Source organism: Lepisma saccharinum, chromosome 28, assembly GCF_977018435.1.
Source record: "Lepisma saccharinum chromosome 28, izLepSacc3.1, whole genome shotgun sequence".
NCBI lineage: Eukaryota > Metazoa > Arthropoda > Insecta > Zygentoma > Lepismatidae > Lepisma > Lepisma saccharinum.
In genome coordinates, this window is record NC_139256.1 from 1,740,154 (window position 1) to 1,765,045 (window position 24,892).

The window sequence follows — 24,892 nt, forward strand, 5'->3', positions numbered from 1 at the left end:
AGCAAAGGGGGCTCGACCCTCTCCAGGAAATTTTTCAGTTAACGTTAGATTAAATTAGGTTTTTGGCTTCTTGAATAATGCGAAAATAATTTAAGGAGAGAAATAATTATCGAGGCAAGACGGAGAATGTTTTAAACCTCTGTTATTGTTAATAGCACGTATCCAAGGTGGGGGTGAGGTGGCTCGAGCCCCCCCCTCTCTCAGGAGATTTTTCAATTTACACTAGATAAAATTAGATTTTTGGCGTCTTGAATAATGTGAAGATAATAAATTTATAAATCTGAGAGAAATAATTATCGAGACAGGACGGAGAGTGTTCTATAACCCTATTATTGTCAATAGCACGTATCCAAGGTGGGAATCAGGGGACTCGAGCCCCCCTTCAGGAAATTTTTCTGTTTACACTAGATAAAATTAGGATTTTGGCTTCATAAATAATGTGATGATAATTTGGGAGAAATAATTATCGAAACAAGACGGAGAATGTTATATAACCCTGTTATTGTTAATAGCACGTATCCAAGGTGGGTTGAGGTGGCTCGAGCCCCTCCCCCCAGGATTTTTTAATTTTACACTAGATAAAATTAGGTTTTTGGCTTTTGGAATAATGTGACGATGATTTAAGGAGATAGACAATTATCGAGACAAGACGGAGAATGTTCTATAACCCTGTTGTTGATAATATTGCACGTAAGCTTTTCTTGCGCTTTCGGTGTTGTCGCAGCGCACTTAAGCACTATGTAGAAACTTATCAGCATTTGGAAGCTGCACAGCAAAGGTAGCGCCACACGTAGGGCGATTCGTTGTAATTTCTAATCTTTGGAAGGCGGGAGAGGGTACGTTCTTGAATGAGAGAAGGAGTCATCTACTGGCAATATTAACAAATCGTTTTATCTGCGGAACGTTCTAGAATATAATGAGGATATATATACGCGGATTCAATTTTTGGTTTTTCTTGTATGTACGCATTGCTTGCATTATAGAATTATTTTCCTGTAGTTTACGGTTTTTACAAGCATAAGAAAACAGTTTTTCTTTGTGACGTTTCAGGAGAACACACGCTCCTTTCATCAGACATTTATTTTCATTTTGACTAAAGATACAGTTATAACAATGGTTAGTAATTTTTAAACAAAAAGAATCTGTTATATAATGGATGTTGTCAATGTTACATTGTTGTAATATAGCAACTTAACTGTGAAAAAAGCAGTCTGTTTTATTTTTGTTTAAATTATGAATCCAAAATATCATCAGGCAATTCAAATTCATCATTGTTTTCACAAAGACTCTTGATGTTTTCTGTTACATTAAATTTTAAAGATGGTGGCTTACTCCATTTGTGAAAAAGAAAACTCCATACTGGATCTATGTTACCATTTTCATTATTTAATTTATTCCAGTGTTCTTCTGCAATGAACGAAGCTTCCCAGACATTCAACTCTGTGTTTCCCGTTAATCTTTTTAAAACCCTTCTCTTTTTAATCAAATGCTTCTCTTCGATGATATGAGTTGACAAACCTGTTCTTGGGTTTAGATTTATAATGTCCAGTTTTTTCACAGTTAAGTTGCTATATTACAACAATGTAACATTGACAACATCCATTATATAACAGATTCTTTTTGTTTAAAAATTACTAACCATTGTTATAACTGTATCTTTAGTCAAAATGAAAATAAATGTCTGATGAAAGGAGCGTGTGTTCTCCTGAAACGTCACAAAGAAAAACTGTTTTCTTATGCTTGTAAAAACCGTAAACTACAGGAAAATAATTCAATTTTTGGGTTGATCTGTACAAATAATCGGTTAATGAGATTTCAGAGGTAAGTGTCACAATTCATACAGTCGATTAGTGATCAGTCAGCGTCCTCTGGTTGCTTTATATAGTGATTCCAAAATTAAGACATTGACAACAGCAGAACTTCCGGGGCCTCAGTGTAGTGCTAGTTCGGGTCGAGGGCCGAAGAGCAAGGCCTCTCTCTCTCTCTCTCTCTCGCTCTATCTCTCTCTTTCTCTCTCGTGAATATTTCAGCAGGACCGGATATTTGGGCGGTTTATTAAAACAGAAATAAGCTGCATAGATCAACTGAAAATCAAAGTTTTGAGTGATGAATTAGTTTTGCCAGAACTAAAATTCGTATATGCAGTCCGAGAATTTCATAGTATAAAGAAATACTTTGTTTAAGCTTACTGGGTTCGAAACACATTCAAACACTTAACTACCATAAAGAGACAGCCGAAATGTTTATGAATGTCGGGAAGAGAAAGCAAGAAGATGTTGCATATGTAGACATTTTAGGCGGAAATTGCAGGCTCTACCAGAACCCGAATCAGAGCTCTACCAACTGAGCCACCTAGCCATCCTTGACTTCAACCGATTTTTCGTTAAAATGTCTACAAAGTATACATGTCCTGTGTATATCAAATCGTAAGGTGTTGCCTGTATAGTGAACAAGCACAGAAAATATAGGAGAGAGAAGAAAACTGAGGAGCATTCCCACCGGTTGAGGAGAATTTTTTTCTTCTGTGGTCAACAAGAGGTGGAACCACGAGCAAAACAACTTGCGCAGACCCGCGACTCCTGTGCACCGATCTCCCGCGAGTAGGGGAGGGGGAGAGTGGACCATGCTTCCTTATGGCCCGAGGTGGAGGGAAGAAGGGAAAGCTGCGCGGGGACTTCTCGTCCCACGGTTTTTTTCCTTGTGGTCGATCTATACATCGAGGTGACAATGACAGTGGCCTACTAAGGGAGATTTCACACCGTGTCGCCTGAGGATTTCACAGGTCGAAATTAGGTTTGTGCGGCCTTTTGTGTCGCTACGGTGTGAAACGTTGCTGTTGATTGGCCGATTTCAATCGACATGTATCGCGTGGCCTTCGGTCTGAAACCTTCCTAAGTCTTGAAAATCCAAGTCACAAGGATGGAAAATTAGGGCCTTGTTAAGGTTAGGTGTGAAGGCAGGCAGACGACAGCACCCTAAAAGATCATATCCAAACCTGCAGGAAGAACGCATCTTACTTTAATCTCCAATACGGAATGACAAAAACTTCTGGTGAGTTGATTTTTGAAAATGTGTCCGAGATAAAGAGTGGCGTGACCAGGATTTTCGGAATGGAGAGGGGTTACGCATACTATTTTTGGTGGTAAGTCCTGATTTTGCCATTTATATCCTGTCTTTGACGTTCTTCTTTTTTAAAAGAAAAGGAATACTGTGTCAAATGGGGTTATGACCTCACCAACCCTCCCTTGGGCACGTCACTGGAGATAAATGAGTAAGCATTTGATCATACTGGGAGTCGAAATATTAGATGTGTTGGGAACGGAAGGGTTTTCATTGTGCATTAATTGTTTCGTGATCCAGTCGTATTCGAGAAGACTTCCTTTGTTTCGTGCCGATATATGACAAGGCAGCGGAAGCTGTGACAGGCATTTTTGAACACTTGTGAGTGCTAAGGCCTGAATCTGAACAATTTGGTGGGTTTCGGCTTTTATAAGAGCTGCAAACATGGAAGGACAAGACACGTTAGTGGTATTCAGGCTCGAATCAGAGAGAAATATTCGAGAGCTGTCTGCGTCCAATTCGCAGCCCACAATTTGAATCTCGCGTTGTCGAGTGGATTGTCCATCCCGTGCATGTGTAACAGCTTCGTAAAAACACGGAAAGACACCATAGATGTTTTTATGCCTGATGAGAAGAAATTAACAAACACACATACTGAGTTGGTTTCGGCACACAAAGTTAATGCATGGAAACAGAGGAGTCGAGTGGTAAAAAATTTTCCGATTTCACGTTCTGATTAAAATGACAGCCTTACAGTGGCGACGATTTAAGGGATAATAATAATTCCCTTTATTACATTATTACATTACATACTGAATTTGCATTATCATATAATTTAGAGGGCCTCCCCCATGGCGCAGTGGTAGCGTCGTCGCCTTGTAATCAAGGGGTCCCGGGTTCGATACCCGATGGAGGCACAAGTGGTTCGGATCCCACTTTAAACTGTAGGTCCAGTCCCGATTAGCCTTACTGTGCATAAAGTGGACTTAAAACAACAACTCAACTCAACTCAACTCATATAATTTAGACAATTATCAACTATAAGCAACAATCATACACAAATATACAGCTATTCAATACATGTAATAAGGGGGGAACCCCCGAAGTAAGCCCGGCTCCTCCCGCCTACATTCGAGGGTATGGTCTTATTGTCCTGGTTCCTAAAAATATACCAGGACGTCAGTTGCTCCGAATTTGACGGTTCCCCCGACTTTATTTCCTCTATTTATTACTATTTGCATTTTAAAATAGGTATAATAATAATAAATTGTAATGTTATACAAGGAATATATACATGATATAATTGATGTATACAATACTTTATGTGATATTATTTCTGTTCTGGAATCCAGAACAGATGACATGACATTACATTACATAACAATATTAATAATATTTTTTAACAACATCATGAAGAACATCTTCAATAACATTCTCGATAACGTTTCCCTGGCAGTGAGACAAACATGCATAATATTGGAGTCGCAGAAGATTCCGTTCCGGCATTCCAGAGCGGTTTGATGTACAAGATTATTTTCCTCATCAAACCCACAGAACCCAACTCACAAGTCCAGAACCCCAGTCTGGCATACCAGAGCAGGGAGCCCAAAGAAAGGCCGCATCCTGCGCCCACACTGATTGCTATTCATTAATTAGAAAGAAGAGATAAAATTAAAATTTTGGAGTGTGATATTTGTATTTGTATTTGAATTCTTTAGGGTCGTTACCGCCGCGTGCACAACTGCTGATCTGGCACACGTCCATGCAAGAGTGCAGCGTCTGCATTCCAGGGAGGGGACAAGGGATCACGACGGACAAGGAGCAATGTCCGTGTGAAGAAAGATGCTTTATTGTCGTTGCTTCTCTACATTATAAAATGGCATCCTATCACGCCCGTCTCACTACCAGGGGTCATAACTTTTTGTTTTATTACATTATTATTTAATTATTTAATCAATGTAACGGGAGTGATTAATGTTTATGAAACTAAAAATATCCCTTTATTACCTTCACCTGTTAAAATTATATATGTTTAAAGTACAAGAAATATAAACATTAATATATTACATAAGAAAAATAGAATATGTTTAACCATGCTAAGCGTACAACTTGTGTAAGTTAATTGCACGCAATGAACATACATATATTAGATGTTGTTAAATTATAATCTTAAATTGTAATTCTAATCCCAGTCCCGAGCTCAACTCCCAGGGAGTCCACTGGCTTCCAGCGGTGATTCATTTATTTGATCTAATTTGATCAGATAAGCTTTCTTAAGTAAATTAAAAATCTCCAGAAGGGAAGCTCCCGGGATGTCAGTTTCTTGTTTTGGGATTTTTTTTTTTTTAATTATTTTTTTAAATTTGTTTCTTTAGCATTTTTTGGTCCTCCCTGGGGATCGAGCTGAGATCATTTACTTAACACTGCTGTTCCTCCTAACGCCGTTCCATCCGTCTCATGTTCTTCCTGTGTCGCTCCCCAGGCGTGCGGGGTGGGTGGATTCTTCTTCTCTCGGCCGCCTCCCTCGTCCAGCGGCGACATCGCAGCAGCGACGCCCCGACGCACCCTCCGGCGACTCCTCTTCGGGGAGGGGCTCGGGAGGGGGCGCAGGGATTCCTCTCCTCGGATTCCTTCTTCGTGTTTCGGCGGGGGCTGGGCGGGGCAGGGGGGCAAAAGGTCGCCGGCGATTATCTCGCATGAATATCTTCAGCTCCGCATCGGACACCGTGTCTGCCAGAGCATTTAGTTTATCAAAATGTGGACTCCTTAGCAGATTGTAGACGTCCGTGTGGGGAAGTTCCCGCCTCGCTGCGATGATAATTTCGTCCGAAGCTTGGCAGAAAAATACCTTGTGCTCTGGGGTGTCGATTTCCGTCGTGCAGGACCTGCAGAGATCGTTGTCTCGTCTCTCCGTTTTTAAAAGATGGGTGCCGTATGGGCCGTGGCCCGTGAGAAAATGGATCAAGCCCTTTGAGAACCCCTTGTTTTTATGCACCAAAGGCTCGTTCGTGTTCGGCATGAACTGGTAGAGTCTCCTATCCTTCTCGGAAGAGCTCCATTCCCTCTGCCAATCCTCTCTTACTCTTTGCTTTACGTCACGGAATGTTGGGTAGAAGTTTCCTAGCATCTCGGTTATCTTTCTTTCGTTGCCTTTCCTGAAAAAAGTAGGAAAGGGCCCGGAGCTTTATAATGTAATCCAACGGCAAGGTGCCCGTTACTGTGAGCAAGGCTTCGGTAGATGTTGTTCTGAACGCCCCGGTTAGCCTGAGCAGAACCTTTCTCTGCGACGATCTGAGTCTATGCACGTACGTCGATTTCTCCAGGGATGTCGATGCCCACGCAGATGCACCATACGATACTATCGAGTCATAAATGGAGACCAAGTACGTTTTCCAGGTTGAGGGTGGCAGATGGAATTTGTTGGAGGCTACCGTGGCCACCTTGTTCATTATTAGTTCTGCTTTAGAGGTAATGGTTTCGATGTGCCTCTTGAAAAGCAGCCCCTCGTAGAGAGTGACTCCGAGATATTTTACTTCCTTCACTCTTTTGATGGAATTATTATTTATTTTAATTGTAGGGTTTCTGTTAAAACTTAATTTTCCTTTTAGTAAAACATAGTTGGTTTTATTCGCAGAAAGATCCAATTTGGCTTTGTTACACCATTGCGTCAATCTATTAAGAGCAGTAGAAGTGCGTGATTCAATCTCCCGTCTGGAATTTCCAGTTATCACCAGCAATAAGTCATCTGCATACGCAATGCACTTGTGTACTACCTGTAGGCCCTTCATGACTTGGAGACATGGTTCGAAATTAGCATTCCACAAGTGTGGACCGAGGACCGATCCCTGTGGGCATCCTTTAGATGTAAGTTTGTTGATTTTTCCTTCTGGAAGAGATAAAAACACTCTCCTGTCGGTGAGGTAGTCAAGTAAGATAGTGTACAGTGTCCCAGGACAGTCCAAGTTCCGCAAAGTTTGGAAGAGGTGGGGCCACCAGAGGTTGTCGAAGGCCCCCGATATATCCGCCAGCACCGCCACTGCATATTTCTCGTCAACCAAGCCGATCGTGTTTAATAGATTGTTTATAGCGTGTTCGGTAGATCTGCCTTTCGTGAAGCCGAATTGAATGTCTGAGCTGTTTGTTAAAGCTGTGAATTCCAAAAGTCTTTTAGTCAGTAATTTTTCGAATATTTTTCCCAATATGTTGATAAGACAGATCGGTCTGTACGACTTGGGGTGCGTTTCCTCTTTTTTCCCGTCTTTTTTAATAATAATAAGTTCAGATTCCTTCCAAATTTTCGGAAATTCCTTAACAATGAGACATCGATTGTACAGAGACGTTAGGAAAGGGGCGATTGCCGGGGTTGCCATTTTAATGATTTCGGCAGGAATTTTGTCTGGACCAGGCGATTTTTTGCTTCTTGTGGCCGTGATTACAGTTATGACCTCCTCCACGCTGAAGGGAAGGAGGGGTCTGTTGTTGTTTTTTTCTTTATAATTACTTCTGATGTATTTATGGGTGTCGTTATCTTCATTTACGTTATCATCGGGAAGTAGAGTGTTAAGTAGCAATTCCGCTGTGTCTTGCATGTCCTTGGTGTAGGTGCCGTCCTCTTTCTGCAGAGTTGTAAAACCAGTTCCAATCTTTATCTTGTCCATTGCAACCCTATAGGGGAGTCCCCATTTGTCATTTTTTAATTTTGATTCGACAAAGCGTTTCCAGCTATTGGTTTTAAAGTTCTTCAGCTCGGCTTCGTATCTGCTCTTGGCCCTCCTGTAGAGATCTAAGTTTATTACCCTCAGAGCATGTATTCGCGTCCTCTGGTACAGCTTACGCGCTTTCTTCATGACTTGCTTTAGGTTTTTAAGTTTTTTGGGCCAGAGCTTACCAGATTGTCTCCCGCTGGACGATAATTTCGGGGTTGATTGACCTATTGCATTTTTTAGTTCTTCTGTCACGTATTTTGCCCATTCATGCACGGTCTTTGTAAAGTCCACCTGCGGTGGGAGATTTATTGCTTGCATAAGAAGCCTATGATTAGTTTTTCTCCAGTCGTACGTATTTTCGGCATTGCTTGTGGGTTCGTTGATGTCGGTTAATAAACAGAAGGTGATTATGTTATGGTCACTCGTGGTTTCCATGTCGAAGACCTTCCACTCTCGCACTTTTCCTGAGAGTTTGTTGTTTGATAAAGTGACGTCTATGTTGCTGGACGCCCCCGCTCTTCCACTGTACGTTGGCGGATTTCCAGGAGCATTTTCGACAAAGAGGTTGTGGCTCGCGATAAAATCTTCCATCAACTCTCCGTTAGGATCCGTTGTGTCGCCGTGCCACCAAGGGGAGGAAGAGTTCGCATCCGCAGTTATCAGTAATTTGTGGATGTTGTAGGCATCGCATGCTTCCCCAATCTTGTCAAGAAAAATTTCGAGGTTAGTGCTGAATTGACGATAACTATTTATAAGGATGAACGTAAAGTTTTCTAGGGAGAGTTGTACACAATTAATGTGCGAGTTCGAAAATTGAGCGATTTTGGTTGGAATGATGTTCTTGTTCATTAAAATTACAGCAGCTTGTGGTTTCTCGCTGTCATGTAATACTTTTATTCCTGACGGTACGTATGGTATTTTACTATTAATAGTATACGGTTCTTGAATGGACAGAATATCAATTTTATTTATATTTGCGAATTCAAATATTTCCTGGGTAGCTAGTTTTGCACCATTGAGGTTGGCCTGTAAGACTCTTATTTGGCCGTTCATGGATGCCTGACGATCTGGTAACATTGCGGCCATTCTTTATGGTGGATAAACGCGACTCTTCCGTACGCCCTTGCGAAGTCAGCATAAATGTCTTCCAGCTCGAAGGGCACTTCCCTTCGTGAGAAAACCTTCTCAAGGAGTTCAAAGAGTTCATTCTCCGTAATTGGTATGTTGTTCGACGCTAGAGTTATTTTGTCTATAGCCTCCGGATATGGAAAAGTAATGTTTCTGCCGTTCTTATGTTTATATCTGATTATTAGTCTCAGTGCGGTTGCCAGGTTATCTTTCTGTTCCAGCCGACTGAGGTGTAAAGACGTTTCGAAATCTTTATATATTGTATCTGGGTTTATGTTATTGAAAGTGACTTCCGGTGTAGGTGGGTTTAGGAGTGTCGGTTTGCAAAAATTAGGGTATTTACTGGAAGGTTGGAACTCAGGAGCGTTGGGGTTGAGGTTCTTTTCTGAAGCAGAGGTTGTGTTTACAAGGTTTGTTCGCGGAAGTTCTGAGGGGGTGGGCTCCAGGTGCAGTTGCGCAAGGATGTTTGTTGGCGAGGGAGGGGAGGGAGTAGTCCTTTCGAGTTTAGGAGAATAGTAGATAGTGTGAGGTCTCTCGGGTGATTCCGATGGGGAATCGGGTGGGGTCATAGGCAGAGTTAAAAGATTGTTTGTATTAGGTTCATGGACTGGTGAGGCACAAACTGGTGATGGCGGGGTGGATGAGGAAAATGGAGAATAACTGTGTGGCATTTCCGAGTAGGATGACTCCGGGGAGCCATATGGGGGATTAAGTGTGGGGAAAATGCAAGGCAATGCGGTGAAAACGCTCATGGGTAGTCCGGGAATGTTTCGACTAATTATTTGGTAAGGTAGTCTCGCTGGAGGGGTGGATTGATTGTTGGTTAGGTAAAAATTTGATAATGGATTGTTATTGCAGTGAGTATTGCAATGCTCTGAGTTAAGTATTGTCGATTTTAGCAGGTTAATAATTAGATCGTCAATCGGTTTCTCTTCTTTAGTAGCTAAGATTAGTTTCCATTCTCTTATCTTTCTTTCTCTGTATGCTGCCGCCCTTGCTGCATCGCGGCGAACGCGGCTGGGTGTTTTCCTGTTCTTGGCCCTGGATGACTGTTTGGAGTTTGTCTTATAGTCCATAATCGGTTCTTTCAATTAGTCTTTGTAAATGAATGTTATATGTGGGGCAGTCTTTGCCGTCACATTCTTTTTTCCTTCTGAGGCAGGGTATACACTTCTTTGGTTCTTCGATCTTGGGGCACTTATTTCTGGTATGCCCCTCGCAAGCACAGTGAGTGCAGATTTCGTTGTCCTTGCAGTTTTTGCTTATGTGTCCTAAATTTCCACATTTATGGCAGTTTGACACGGCAATGTAGTCTTTTATAGACAATGACTGGAAGGATATAAAAACCTGGCTTGTTTTTAGTAGGATCTTTCTTAAGTCAGGGGTAGCTTCGAATACGCAATGACAATTTGCCCTGTTGCGTGGTCCTGTTTTAAATCTGAGATTAAACTTTTTGATGTAGTCCTCCCATGATATATGATTCTCTAAATTCAACAAGAAAATCTCCTCATAAAGCTCCGTTTCGGATTTATTTGAAGGGACATCGTAGACGATGAGAAGCGGATTTCTCTTTTTAGGAAATTCGGCCCTGATCTTGAGTTTGGCAAGTTCGCGATGATTTATTATCTTCTCTGCCTCTTCTCTGGTCTCCGTTTCCACTATAAGCATTTTGTTAGTCGTCCGCATTTGCTTTATTTTAATACCATCCCTGGGGGGGTTAATTGCCTTTTTAAATACCTCCTGCACCTTTTTTGAATCTTTTGTTCGATTCTCATCTGATATGAAGACAGTGTGCTTGGGTTTCTGCACTGTCTTCTGTATTTGTGCAGTTTTCCCAGATTGTGTTACCGCCGGTTGGGCCAGCGTTTGAGCGTAGGAGGGTTTGGAGTCTGCTTTGGCAGTGCTTTGCAGAATGTCGCATGCTGTTTTTAGAGACTTGTTCTCCGCCACTGTGTCTTGGTGTACCTGAGCCATTTTAGCAACTATTTCCAGAATAGATGTCTTATTCTCTGATGCGATGTTCCTGTCTTTGGTTATCATCAGGTTTAGCTCTAGTGACAGTTTAATGAAGAGTCCAAGCTGTATATCCGCGGTATCTGGAATATTTTCCATTATGGGGTTCATTGTATCCAATTCCCTTCCCTTTGCCCTTGTAAATACGGGGGGTGGGGGGCTGGACTGGGGGCCGCCCCCTATCTGCTGGTTTCTCTTCTTTCTTGGGTCCTCTAATGTTTCGTGGGAGCGCAGTCTTTTATTAACTACTGTTGTTTGTGAGTGGAGACCAGACCGATCTGAGACCGGACCGCCAATTTGGAAGGATGGAGTATCATTTTCTCTTGTTTTATTCTGTGTGGGGGGTTTTCGATTTGATTCCCCTTCTTGGGGCATTCGGAATTGTTTTTCGCTAAACAGGTGTGTAATTTTACTGAAATATATTGTCTGCGATTATAAGTTCAAAGTTTATTTTTCATTGTGGTGTCGACGGTTTCCTGACTGTTCCGAAAAGTCACCGCGTGGGAAAACTCGGAGGATAGTTCTCATAAAGCAAATTGTTTATAAAAGCTCAATACTTACGGCTTCCCGGAGAGCTGGCTTCCAGATCTCCACACAACACCAAAAACAAAACAATCACCACACACACCGCACTAACTCCCGGCACTTTTGGACACACGAAACATTCGTTCCAACTTGATTTAAACGGACGAAGACAGAGCTCGCGCGCGTGACGTCTTCTTCCTAGCGCGTCACTCAGCGAAAAAAAGAAAAAAGGGATAGTTGCTCCCCATTTTTTTGCCTCAACATTATGGCCTCTTAATGTTAAGCTTTGTCTACCAAGAGAAAGTAAACTTTCCTTGCACCGCCCTCCGCACCCCCCCCCCCCCGTTTTGGAACCCAATTGCCGCCACTGGTCTAAAATATACAATTGTGAGGTTCTTACTATACCCCTTAAAAAATGGTGTTGAGCCCCCCCCCCCGAAATGAATTCCTAGATACTTGCTGCGTACAAAATCATGTACGTACAAAGTTCTCATGAATTGAATATGGCACGCTTGAAGATACGTTTCAGGGCACTAAAAAATAATAATAATAATAAAAAAAATAGGTGTATGCAGGGTGTTCGCTGCCAGAGGGGATTCCAATTAACAATTTGAAAAAGAGGGGGGGTGGGATGTCCAGATTTCTGGAGGTGACACAACTCTACCCGAAGGTTTATGACTGCAACAACACAAGCCTTCCATCTATCCGGTCAAGATCAATCCAATATTTTCCATCCTTACCGATTTCCTTTAGGTCCATCTCAGCGTTATCCTTCCATCTTTGTCTTGGCCTTCCTACAGGCATCTTACCATCAAGTTTCCCAATCCCATCAATACATTCAAACCATGAGGTTTACAAGAATCCAGTAAACTCTTCTTTCTTCTCCCATTCGTGCCACATGGCCGCCCCTTCAAGTATTCTCGATTATTATTATTATCAGAGACGTCGTTAAGGGGGGGCCCGCGAGGGCACCGGCCCCCCAAAACGTTCATGTGGCCACGGCAAACTGTTCTACATTTGCTGAAAATTTTACTTTGATGACAAATATTGCAAAATAGGATTTCAATAAATTTTGCTTTCAGTTTGAAACGCTATTCTTCAATTTGAGTTTCACGAACCCCCAAGCAATACCTTTCTTTCCCATTTGACTGCTACAGTGGTTCCGGCCAAAGAATGGACTTCGAAATTATATTTTTATCTTTTCCGTCGAAAGCCAAGGAGCCAATCGGCTTGACTCAGTTGCCGTGGTGAGGGGAAATTTTCGTGGTATTCTGCGTTGCCAAATTTTTAGTTTCGAGTCGTTTCCGAAATAGGTGGCACCCTCAACAAGGCCAAGGGCGGCGAAGCCTAATGATAAAAATACAGTGAAGCACAGAACAAGTCTCACATTGCCAGAAACTCGCGAGGAGAAGTTTCAGGCAATTCAAACCCATGGAGTTAAATGGAGAACAGCATAGTGGAGCCCCGCTCCTGGCGAGAGGTTCCTAAGAAGAAACAAGGTTTGATCTTGAGTCCCTTTTTCCAAATGGCAGCTCTGTGATTGGCCACTCAAGGTTACTCCCCCTCCCTCGAAGTAACCCTTTCCTGCCCTTTTCACGTGCTACTGTGACATAAATAGGGACTGAAAATATTTTAATATGAATGAAACGAAAGCTCAATTCGTCACGGTAAATAGAGATAAACCTGCTATATGCAATAAATTGCATGGAATTTTGATTGAATGATTGATTGATTCGCTTTATTTTACTTTGCTTTTTGTGCTACTTTTGGCTAATTTGCGAAGATAGGGATGAGTGATGATAGCATGAAATTGATGAATGGACACTCTCGAACGTCCATGCCCAGGCCGGGATTCAAATCCGGGACCCTGACGTCGTAGCGCGATATGTTAACCACTCCGCCACGGGGCCGGCAAATTGCATTAAATACCATCTTGCAAATGTTGGAAGCACGTTTCTCCATAGATCGGCAAAGAAAATGTTTAAGTGCCCTTTTTTTACGGATATGTATAAAGATTCATAGAGACCGATATATCCAAACAATATTCCTAATTAATCATTTTAACTGTATCTCTATTCTTAGTTATTCGACGTCCCTTTCCTGCCACTTTGGCTAATGGCGACGAAGAGGTTGAGTGATGATTAGATGTAATTGATGAAGGGGCACTCACAAAGAATACTTGGACTCGTGGCATCGTAGCACATGCTAACCACTCATCCACGGAAATATACATTACTCTCGTAATCACCCCCATAATGGCTCCATTAGTATACGACCCATATGTGTCACAGAAGAATGTGTAACTTTTAAATCAATTTGTGGTATTCTCAGGTAGAATACTAGTTTTATTTATTTACACATCAAGTCTTACACCACATGAAATATTTAAATAAAGAGTAAAAATATTAATAATAAATATAATTCCAATACTACTCGTATTAGCAGCACTGTATGTATTTGTAGACCGATTGTTATTTCATCCAAATAGAATTATTTACAGTAATTATTTTATTTGTTACATTTTTATGTCTCGTTTCAACCTTCGTGGCGGAGTGGTTAGCGCAGAGCACCACAACGCCAGGGATTCCGGGTTCGAATCCGGGCATGGGCATGAATGTTTTTTGTGAGTGTCCCTCCATCAATCGTCCTTATCTTCGCGATTAGCTGAAGGTGACACAAAAACAAAGTAAAATACTAAACCAAATCATTCAACCACTATTATTACTCGATTCGCTCGCGCAACGTGCAATATATTGTGCTACGTATTTTTACGTGAACAATTTTACTTTCTGGGATTATAACAGGACTCTCAAATAGGAGGCTGCTTATATGTAAGTGGGTGAGGGAGCTGAGTCGGGCGATCACATTTTACTCCTAAGCTTCGTAATTGATAATTTACTTTTAGTTTTAGGCATCTTGGAAACAGTGTCGAATTTATGCATATGCAGAGGAGTAAAGGCGTTTCAAGACTTTCATTCTGCATATTTTATTTTTTCTTGAATGTTTATTCACACGAAATTACACAAATATTCGAAACTAATGGCAAGCTAATCTTAATCTCACTACCAATATCACTGGACATTTTATCTAAAAGAAAATTGCGTAACACCGTCGATGAGCAAGGGTCCTTGTGCTTCACCGTATTTAATGGTTAAATTGATGAAGGGACACTTACAAATACCCATGTCCAGGCCGGGATTCGAACTGCACCCCTGGCGTGATCATAAACCGCTACGACACCAGAGGTACCAGGTTCGGACCTTGGAAAGTTATGGTTGCATCATGTCTGTCCCATCGCCATTTCATCGTGTCATCATTCAATCTCATCATCGCATTTAACCCAAGAGGTAGAAAAATGGTACATTATATTAATAGCTTGTTAATTGTTAATGGTTTGATAGAAAAAAAATCTTACATTTTGGTTTTGGGCCCACCCAAACTGATCAACCTAGATACGTCCGTGATTATTATATTATTATTCTAATAGTACCTGGGGTTTTAGATAACCAGATAAAGTTATTGCCTATTCGATTTCCAGTATCGTCTATTTATATTGTCTAGTAAATTTAGTCCCGATTCATACGTATATATGTGCTGAACTTTGTTTATTATTTACTATGTGGAAAATGATTGCTTGAAATTTTCTTGTTCGTTGCAATATGATGATATCTATATTTTGTATAATACTTAGTAACCCTATTGATCCGCCAATGCATGTTTGTATGTATGAAAAATGCAAATTAATTTATAGCCAGGTCGTGAGGAGAGTGGCTATAAGCATATGCGCGATTATTTTTTAGAGGGAAAATTTGGATAAGAAAGGGAACGTTTCCCCCCTTGCAAAGGCAAATTGTACCGTAGAAAGTTGCAACACTTGCTAAACACATGACAGCAGGGGGTGCTCGTTGCTATGTGAAGTACGTATGCATTACGTCATCTGGGAGGATCGGGTTTGACGGTGCTTGTTGCTATGTGCAGTAAGTTTGGTGCGGGATACATTTAGCTACTAACACGTCGCAAAATTCGGAACAAGCAGGTTGTTGATTTTGTAGCGTTCGATTTATTTTTATTGTATTTTTGTACTTGTAGACTGCAATCATGTCTAATTGTGCTGTAGCAAGCTATGAAAACTATAACTAGAAAACTAAAGAAACTGTCATAAAATATCATAGATTTCCAGTCGATAATTGCGTAAGGAAACAGTTGATTCATACTTGTAGACGAAATGTAAAAAATGCAAGTGTGCAGTGCCAATTATTGTGAAGAAGACTATGCGCGAGATCTAAAAGCAGAATTTCTGTATTTTCCACCAAAGAACGTGCTGAAGCCAACTGCAGTGCCATCGCTAAAATTACACCCAATTACTTTAGTACCAAATAATCGAGGAAATAGTGTATTTCTCCTAAACACTTATCTTCACAATATGATTCGCTTGTAGGACGTGTTGATAAGGTTTGCAGAGATGTACGCTACGAAAGATATGCAATAAGGAGACGTGCCCTAAACAAGCTAAAGACTATGCTGGCAGAAAAGATAAAAATATATAGACGAAGGTATATGCACAAACTGCAAGCAATGGTTTCTTTGTTGGAAAACATATTCAATCGTTTACAAAGGAGAAACACACGTCTGCATAATGAAGCAAATAAATTAAAGATTACAAACAACCTGTATCAACCTGCTTTAACTGAATAAAGAAGTTCAAAATCTACAACGTAACCTAACCGACAGTACCAAATAAAAGTTATCAATATCTTGAAAATGTGTTCAACTAGTGCGAAGTACGTAGTGAGCCTAACTGATTTCTTATGTACATTTTATGTAAGTCGGATTTATAATTATTAACAATTTCATTTAACACAGACCGATGTTGATTGTGATTTGTATGTTCACATTATTGTGAAAAACGTTGTCGGCAATGGGCATTTCGAAGATCGCCTACTAACTTTCACGCTATTCGAAATGAAATTCACTTAGTACATCTTCAATTCGAGTTACATAGCGTTGTATGCACGATGGTAAATATTGCATGAGTGAATATTACACCCATCATTGAATTTTTTGCAACTTTGTTCAATTTTGGTATTTCACAAATATCTTGTGAATAATTTTGTACCCTTGTACTCAATATAAACCAATGGATGTTACATTATTTCTTTGTAGTACATTTCTGTCAAAAAGAGCAAGATCTAAGATTAGTGTAATGCAAGTTACTTCGTTATACAAATGGTTGTCGCATATCAGCCTTGGAGTATATTTTCCGGTTATACAACTCAGACACACATGGAAATGTTAATGGAAAATCTGCGGACAAAGTCCTTTAACGAATAATGATTCGTACAGTTGCACGGTCAATCATTGTGAAGTTCATGTAACTTTTCTCCTTTATTGTTTAATTAAACTAAGATATTTTCATCGATATTCTCAAAGCGTTTCATTTACCGTGTGATCATAAATCTATTTCTATAGGCTTGAATTAGTAGGTTAAGACATTTAAGTTTGATGTTCCTAGCACTCATCACGTATAACTTAGTTAAATTAATACTTGTACACTTTGGCTCGTCTTCTGCACGCGTTTGTATGTAAAGTTCTTAATACGAAAAAATACTTTTTAGAACTATGACAACGATAACTTGCAGCCAAATTTGAACCAGAGAAATTAAAAATATCTGCAAATTACAAACTGGAATTGCGTTTTCAAAGTCTGAAACTACTATCTTACAAACTATTTCGTCATTCTTCCTCCACATAAAACTTTCCAAAAAATTTTTGCATGTGGAACTTTGATCCGTACGTAAATTATTGTACAGTAAATAAATATATGAAGAAGGTTGGGAATTCTTTCGAATTTAGAGTAAGTTTCAAATGCAGAGTAAAATTTTATCTCACTTGATAATTTCAAAAATAAAGTTACATTATTGAGAATGGTAAAGATTGTATTTTAAGTATATCAGTATAATTTTAATACTTTCTGATGTTATGTAAAATTTGAAATGTTCCTGGAAATGATCGCAACGTTCTGAATGAATAAGAAGGAACTATTCAGTCAGAAAACTAAATATTAGGCTTTTGTACTGCGTTGTGTTAAATGTTGTAAATAGATTATACCGGACTACTATCGGATAAAAAATTACGGATATTCAAGTTTGGACTCCAATTAAAAGTTAATCAGTACAACCACATAAAAACGAGTTACATCAAAATTCAGCTTATTCAATTCTGTTTCAATCTATAGTTACCAATTTATTTTTGATTATGCCTTCTATTTTTTTCATCGTGAGAACAAAATAGGATTATTTTTTAGTTTGGCAAACTATCGCTCTCTTTGAGATTCTATAAATAAAGAACTGGTGTTTTTTATTTATAGATTATATATTATATAATTTATATATTTATTATCCAAACTCTAATATCCATAATTTATAATCCGATAGTACTCCTGTGACGTTCTGTGAGGCCCGTAGTACCTCGGAGGCCTCTGTCGATCTCCTTGGAGTAGTGGTTTAGCACATCGCGCTTCGACGCCAGGGGTCCCGGATTCGAATCCAATCGGTTAAGACATTGATTTGTCCTTAATGAGAAAATTAAGAATTTAGTAAATGTGATAGTATATGTGAAAACAAATATTGATTGATTGATTTGCTTCATTTTACTTCGCTTTTTGTGCCACTTTTGGCTAATTTGCGAAGATAGGGATGAGTGATGAAATGATGAATGAACACACACAAACATCCGTGCCCAAGCCAGGATTCGAACCCAAACATCTGGCGTTGAAGTGCGATGTGCTAACCACTACGCCAAGGAGGCCGGCTTGTGGAAACAAAGAAAGAGATCGAAGGGGGGGGGGACTACCTTTTATGGGTTTTCCTTTCTTATTTAAAAAAAGACATAAAAGAAAAAATAAACCAAATCTGTCAATCAATTCTTTCTTTGTAACTCTTTCACTATGCAATTCTTCTTTAGCATGCAACGTTTCTTATTAAAATCATAATACGATTTCTGAAATGATGAAATCTGAAATTCTAATGAGAACACGGACAACCTTCTTTGTAATATATCGATCAGGTTTCAGAAACATGAATTTTTACAATACGTTTACATGTGCAATTTTCCCTCTTTTAAAAGTAGCATGTTTTAATTATGTTACTAATCATTAAAGGAATACCTCAATACCATCCCGAAGTATGATAATTAATATTTACCCCTCAAAGTAATGAAACACTTTCCCTCTCTGAAACTCGCATAGAAATGATAGCGGCCGTTTGCTTCGGCCAAGCCCCGAACGAACATAACCGAAGGGGCACCGAGCATAACCGATCCTCCCACATGACGTCACGCGCTCGTGCATGATCGGCAATTTTCGGATGGCGCTACCTTATAGTATATTAAGTTACCTTGACATGACAGTTCCTTGAAAGCACGTGATGATGGTGAGATGCTGAGGTCACACGTAAATATACATTTCCTTTACGTCAAGTATTTAAATTCTTATGTGTTGTGTTAAAGGAAGATGCAGCCCTCGGTTTTTCCTCTGTAACGTCCGCCAAAGAAACTACAAGATGACTATCACATAAGTAAATGAAGAATTTTGATTGCATATCCTAGGAATTCACAGTGTCCAAGTAACCAGCAGAGCAACAAGTGCATCACATCACAACGTGGGAAAACTAAGACACCGCATGAAATTTCCAGGTAATTTCCACGAATAACTTGAATTTTGTGTGGTTTAGGGAATAGCTTCATAGCTTCGTCTATATATTAAGAGAGAATTAGTTCCCCTGACAGATTTCTTCATTTTTGCAGAAGAAACTACCGAAACTATTTACGGGAATAAGTTCCTGTAGCATTGTCTAACATCTGGAACGTGTTTTGTGTTATGTACCGGATTTCTTCAAATTTAAAAGTTTGTGGCTCATTTGGGGCCAGGTGGCTCCGGCCGATTTCTAACATGCCTTTAACAGGGACTCTATAGAGAAAGCCGGAGCGGAGCGGAGACGGGTCCGCGGTTGCGGTAGGGGGCGGTAGGTCAATTACCCCAGGGGCGGAGCCCGGAATCTGTGGGAAATTTGGACTCAAAAATTTCGGTAAATGTCTGTTATATTGGAGACACATTTCTATCGGATATTTTCAGTTTTAAATGGTTCGTACTTACCAATTGTCTATTGCGGAACATAGTTGAAGGTGCCATTATGCTTTTTACTCGAAAATAACTTCGATCTTTCACATTACGAGTAATCCTTTTAGGTCCTTTCTTCCGTTGCGGAACATACAATATGGCGCGCACAGCTGTGGATCGTCGTGCTTGTGTTTTGTCGATTTGGAGGGGGTATGTAGTGTTTCAACCTTCTTAACCAAAAAATACCTACTTTCGTGTTCATTATGTTATCACAAACCATTGATGGATAGCCCCAAATACCATTGACGATAGCCCCAAAAACCATTGACGGATAGCCCCAAAAACCATTCATGATAGCCCCAAAAACCATTCACGATAGCCAAAAAACCATTCACGATAGCCCCACGAACCATTTCTGGCAAGGTTAGGTTAGGTAAGCTTAGTTAAAAAAAAGGCACATTTGGAAACACTGGTGAGACTGCATGACTTTCGACGCTCGCGCCATCTGCAGGTACATAATGGAAACAACGGCATAATGGGCTGTGGGTATATGCCTATTGCCTAATATAACGTGTCGTGGATGCGTGCTGAAATTCAGGTAAGTTTTCCGTATCCTGGAAACTGATTTCTTCAAATTTAAAAGTTTGGGGCTCATTTGCGGGCAGGTGACTCTGGCCAATTTCTAACATTCCTTTAACAGGGACTCTATAGATAAAGCCGGGTAGCCGGAGCGGAGGTGGGGCCGCGGTAGCGGTAGGTCAATTACCCCAGGGACGGAGCCTGGAATCGGTGGGAAATTTGGACTCAGAAATTTCAAGCGAAAATAATTTTTTGGTTTAAATTTCCTACCGATTCCGGGATGGATAGCCCCAAAAACCATTCACAGATATTCACCATATCAACCATTCACCACGAAACATTACAATTTTTTTTTTCGAAAAACAATGCGAAAAAGTTTTTTTAAGAAAATTAGACCAGATGAGCTTTGTTCACGGGTATTTCTTGGGTTCCGAAGGTTTAAACACTGCATAACGAATGAAAATCGACAAAACACAATGACGATGCGCGATTATGTAGGAAGGTGTACATGCCATATTGTGTCTCAGGCAAGCGAACAGACCGAGAAAGAAGTACTCGTAATGTGAAAAATTGCAATTACTTTGATCAAAAAAACATCAATACATCTTAAGGAATGTTCCGCCAAGCAGATAGGTAAGTACGAATGTCAAAAATTGACGAAACGAAGAAATTATAGGTGTCCGAACTATAGTAAATTTTTAGTGGCCTAAGTGGGAGTTTCCAGAAGCCCCCACAAAATGCCCTAATATAAATTTTCATAAGCAGGGAAATTTTGGAGGGCGAGTGCCAAGTCACCTTTATGTGCATGAAGATAACCACTAGGTAAAATTTTAGTATGCCCGAAACGTATTTCTTCAATTTTGCAGGATAAAGTACTTACCGAACTGACTTTCCGTACACTTTTGAAAGGTCGTGGAAGTGTTTTTTCCTATTGATTAATTTATTTCGCTGGTAAATCATGTATTTTTGAAGATTAATTCTCTCTCCAATGCACGAAAGCTGTTGCCTCTATGTCCTTCCACTTCGTGAATCAAATGTTGCGTGCATTCGATGATGTAACCCCTGGTCAGTGTTTCCAACCACACCGTTGTTTTCCAAGAGCATCACAATTTTGAAGATGACAATTTTAACTATGTTTGCCTAACCTAACCGAACCTGACCTAACCTTGCCATGCATGGTTCGTGGGGTTTTCGAACCTGGAAAAAAATGCAAAATCAGTAACACGAAAGTAGGTATTTTTCGATGAAGAAGGTTGCAACACTGCATAACCACTGATCATGGACAATGCTAGTCAAGATTTCTCCACCATATTGTGTGTAATGCAAGCAAAAACGAACAAACAAGAAATAATCGGTATGTCAAAAATTGAGATTAAACTAAATAGTAACTGGGTCATTCCATGTCAAATCAACCAATTTTTTTAAAAAATGGTTGCATGACCATTTTAGAAAAAAATAATTTTTAGTACATACGTTAACTGCACCATACTGATACAGGGAAGGGAGAAAACAGGTATGTTATGTGGTCAACATGACAAGACAACTTGGATTATTTTTTAAATGTCACAAGTGAAAGTGTGCTATCACTTTTCAGTTTAGAATAACGTTAGTTGTTTTTTACATATCATAGTAATTGTTCAGGTAATGGTTCACATTGTTTTATGATTTTTTTTTCAAATTCTCCTTGCAGATAGACTAATTATTATCATAGAATTTTAACAATCCTTGGCGTACAAAATATGAAGCTTCCTTGAAGTAATGAGCACTATTTGCGTTATTTATTAAAAAAAGTTTTTTATGTTTGAAAAAAAATAGCTGATGCAAGCATGTGTCCTCCCCATGGACAAGGCATTATCTGTTGATAGAAACAATAGTAAGTATCGTAGACTATACTGAACGCAACTCCAACTGATGTCTGACCTTGGAGGCTATTTCTGGCCCTTTCTGTCTCGCAATTATTTTCTGGGGCATGTGGTCCTATGGGTGTCAATAAACTCAGTTGCGAAGTAAAAGCTGAAGACATCACATCGCTCTTCCAAACCAACGTTGCCAAGCATACTTCTGTTTTTGCCATTTGTCTTTATATGACTCTGTGTCTGCCTGCATTCTGACCTGTGGGTGGTTTTTCCGGAAACTTCATCGTTCAGGACCGAGTGTGCAGTTGTACCATTAACACCCGCTGATTTCTGGTGCTGACAATTCCGTTGCCCAACAAGATTCTTTCTCGCTTTACAGTACGTTTGGCAAGATGTGGTTGCCCAACTCTAATTTGTTTCGTCCCGCGAACAACGTTCAGTACCTTGTGACTTGAAAATTCCCAATCTCAGTCGAAGAAAATTCAACTGAGCGCTGATTTGCTGTTTCCCATCCGCCAGTTCAAGTTCAGTATAGTGTATAGTGGAATTGAATGTAGAAGTAATTTCGAAACTTTTTTTTAGAAAGCATTTAGGGGTGGTATTGTAATGCTAAGAGAACTAAACCTGACCTGCCTAATCTAACCATGAAACCATGTATTGAACAAAATCTTCAAACATTTTAGTCGCAAGAAGACAGTACACATCACACCTCATGGTAAAGGAACAGTTTCTGTGAAGTGATACCGGAAATCCCTTGTACCTCACACTTGTGACCTAGGCAGGAGGGGGAGTTTGTTCTTAACCAAGACAGTATAAACGCAAGTACAGAACTATATAGATGTATATGAAAGTGAAAAAGCAGTGTCAAGGAATCGCGTAGTAAGTAATCCACTGTATGTGTTAACAGACGTAAATTGAAATCAAACCATGTAAAAATTACGTATGTAGCATTATGAAGTCACAATAAAACAAATGGAACTAGGGCCATTGTTCACATTATTCACTCACAACACTTCCTGTACAAAACCAACTTCCAAACACAAAGGTTGCAGATTGTTATTTATTTTTCGAATGACAAGATGGATAGAGAGAGATCTTCTACTCTTCTTACAGCAAAAATTAAACATCTTAAAATATTAATTACAGTTTTTGTAGCTGAATTTTGGTGATTTTTTAATTATACTTTGCAAAATATTAATAGCTGTCATGTTTATGTAGAGCTTAATGATAATGACATCATTTACAGTTTAATATGATTAGCCTGTTTCGCATGCCAAAGGTTTATTTATGCGTGTGTTATATTAACACATTCACGGCCAGCTCTGGGAGGGGCATTTAAACAGCCAGCCCAGACATTTTCTGAATCCAAACTTGCCTAAAACAAATGTGGCCGTCCGTCATCTTAAATTTTCGAGTTTTTCAAAATACCGTTGTGGAGGCTGCAAATGGTGCTTTCTCATCGACATTTTCAGCCCTGAGGATAGGAAACAATCTTTGATAGTTCCTGCTGGTGTTCCCTACCGATGAACCCCCCCCCCCCCCTTCCTCTCATTGGTCCCCAAAGGATCTGAATGTTTTGGGCGCCCTGGACTCCTCAGTAATTCGGTTGCCCTGGACATGCTCTCGGGTACCGCATTGCTCCTCTCCAAAAGTCAAATGGTGCACCCCTATTTGTTCGTCAATCAACACGGAGGGAGAAAATGTCCTAAAGAAACTGATAAAATGGACACCACAGCTAAATGGTCAAATACAAGCATGTACTTTAAAATGACCATGGTCCTTTACCGGCGGAATGTGTTAATGGTAAGAGCCCTAAAACTGACCAACCTAACCAACAACAGTAAATGAATGGCTGCTCTCAAAGAATCGTACAGGAATATGTAGAAGGGAAAGGTTGTTCTCCATAAAATGTGCATTGATTGATGATTGATTTGTTTTTATTTTACTTCGCGTTTTGTGCCTCTTGGCTAATTTGCGAAGATGGAGATGAAATTATAAAATTGATGAATGGACATGTACAAACAACCATGCCCGAGTGGGATTTGAACCTGGGACCCCTAGCATCGCAGCGCGATGTGCTAACCACTTGGCCACGGGGTCCGGCCAAAATGTGCATTGAGAATGTGAATATGTTTTAACTGGCATAATTAGAAATCAAAATTGAATCATGTAATGAACGAAACAAAAAAAGATACCCAACAACTGTGCACTGCAATAAATTTGGAGTTAGACAATCAGAACTTGGTCCCCATTGTTCATTAGGCCACTCTTTTTAAAACACTAGGCCATGGCATCAGTTATTCCATGATGAGAGAATTTCATTACATCCAGTGGTTAAGAACTAATATAAATCTAATTTTTTATTTCTCAACAAGCGTAGGTGACATCAAACTCTTGCTTATTGAAATCATGATAAGAAGTTTTGTGGTAGGAAGTTTTGAGCCACCTTCCTATCACTCTTTGTTAGATAGTGTTGCTAATGTACAGTATTAAACAGCATGCCCATTGCTAGATCTCCAGCGCAGCTGGGGGGGGGGGGGGGGCTTTATGAACCAAGTTCATATTTTCAAAACTTTAAACAGTATGAAATTAAGGTAAATTATGTTTGTGTGTGTGGGGGGGAAGGTCATTAAATTTAATAACCTGTTGCGTAACAGCCCTTAAGAACCATTGCTACCTACAGACTACCAGCCTCACTTCCACAAGAGGTGGGGAGGTCATGCAACTGTTACACTGTTACAAAATTTTATCAGTATTTTCAAGCATCTTTTTATCATTAACATTAAGCAAAACCGGAATGAGTTTTCTAATGACTACAAGCAACCCAATGCTTGTTGCTATTCCATCTCCATCAAAATTTCCATTTTGCGCTAATTGCAGCACATGTCTGTATTTTTCAAATATTGGCC

The 24,892-nt window shown here is 39.9% G+C and overlaps 1 protein-coding gene across 2 annotated transcripts in view; it reads left to right on the plus strand.

The window, feature by feature from the left end:
* Positions 1 to 18,894: 18,894 nt before the first annotated feature.
* Positions 18,895 to 24,892, plus strand: part of LOC145981069 (uncharacterized) — a 76,598-nt gene continuing 70,600 nt past the window's right edge. For both annotated transcript variants that reach the window (XM_083114184.1, XM_083114185.1), the window contains exon 1: positions 18,895 to 19,124. The gene's annotated coding sequence lies outside the window, so the exon portion shown is untranslated. The remainder of the gene's footprint in view (positions 19,125 to 24,892) is intronic.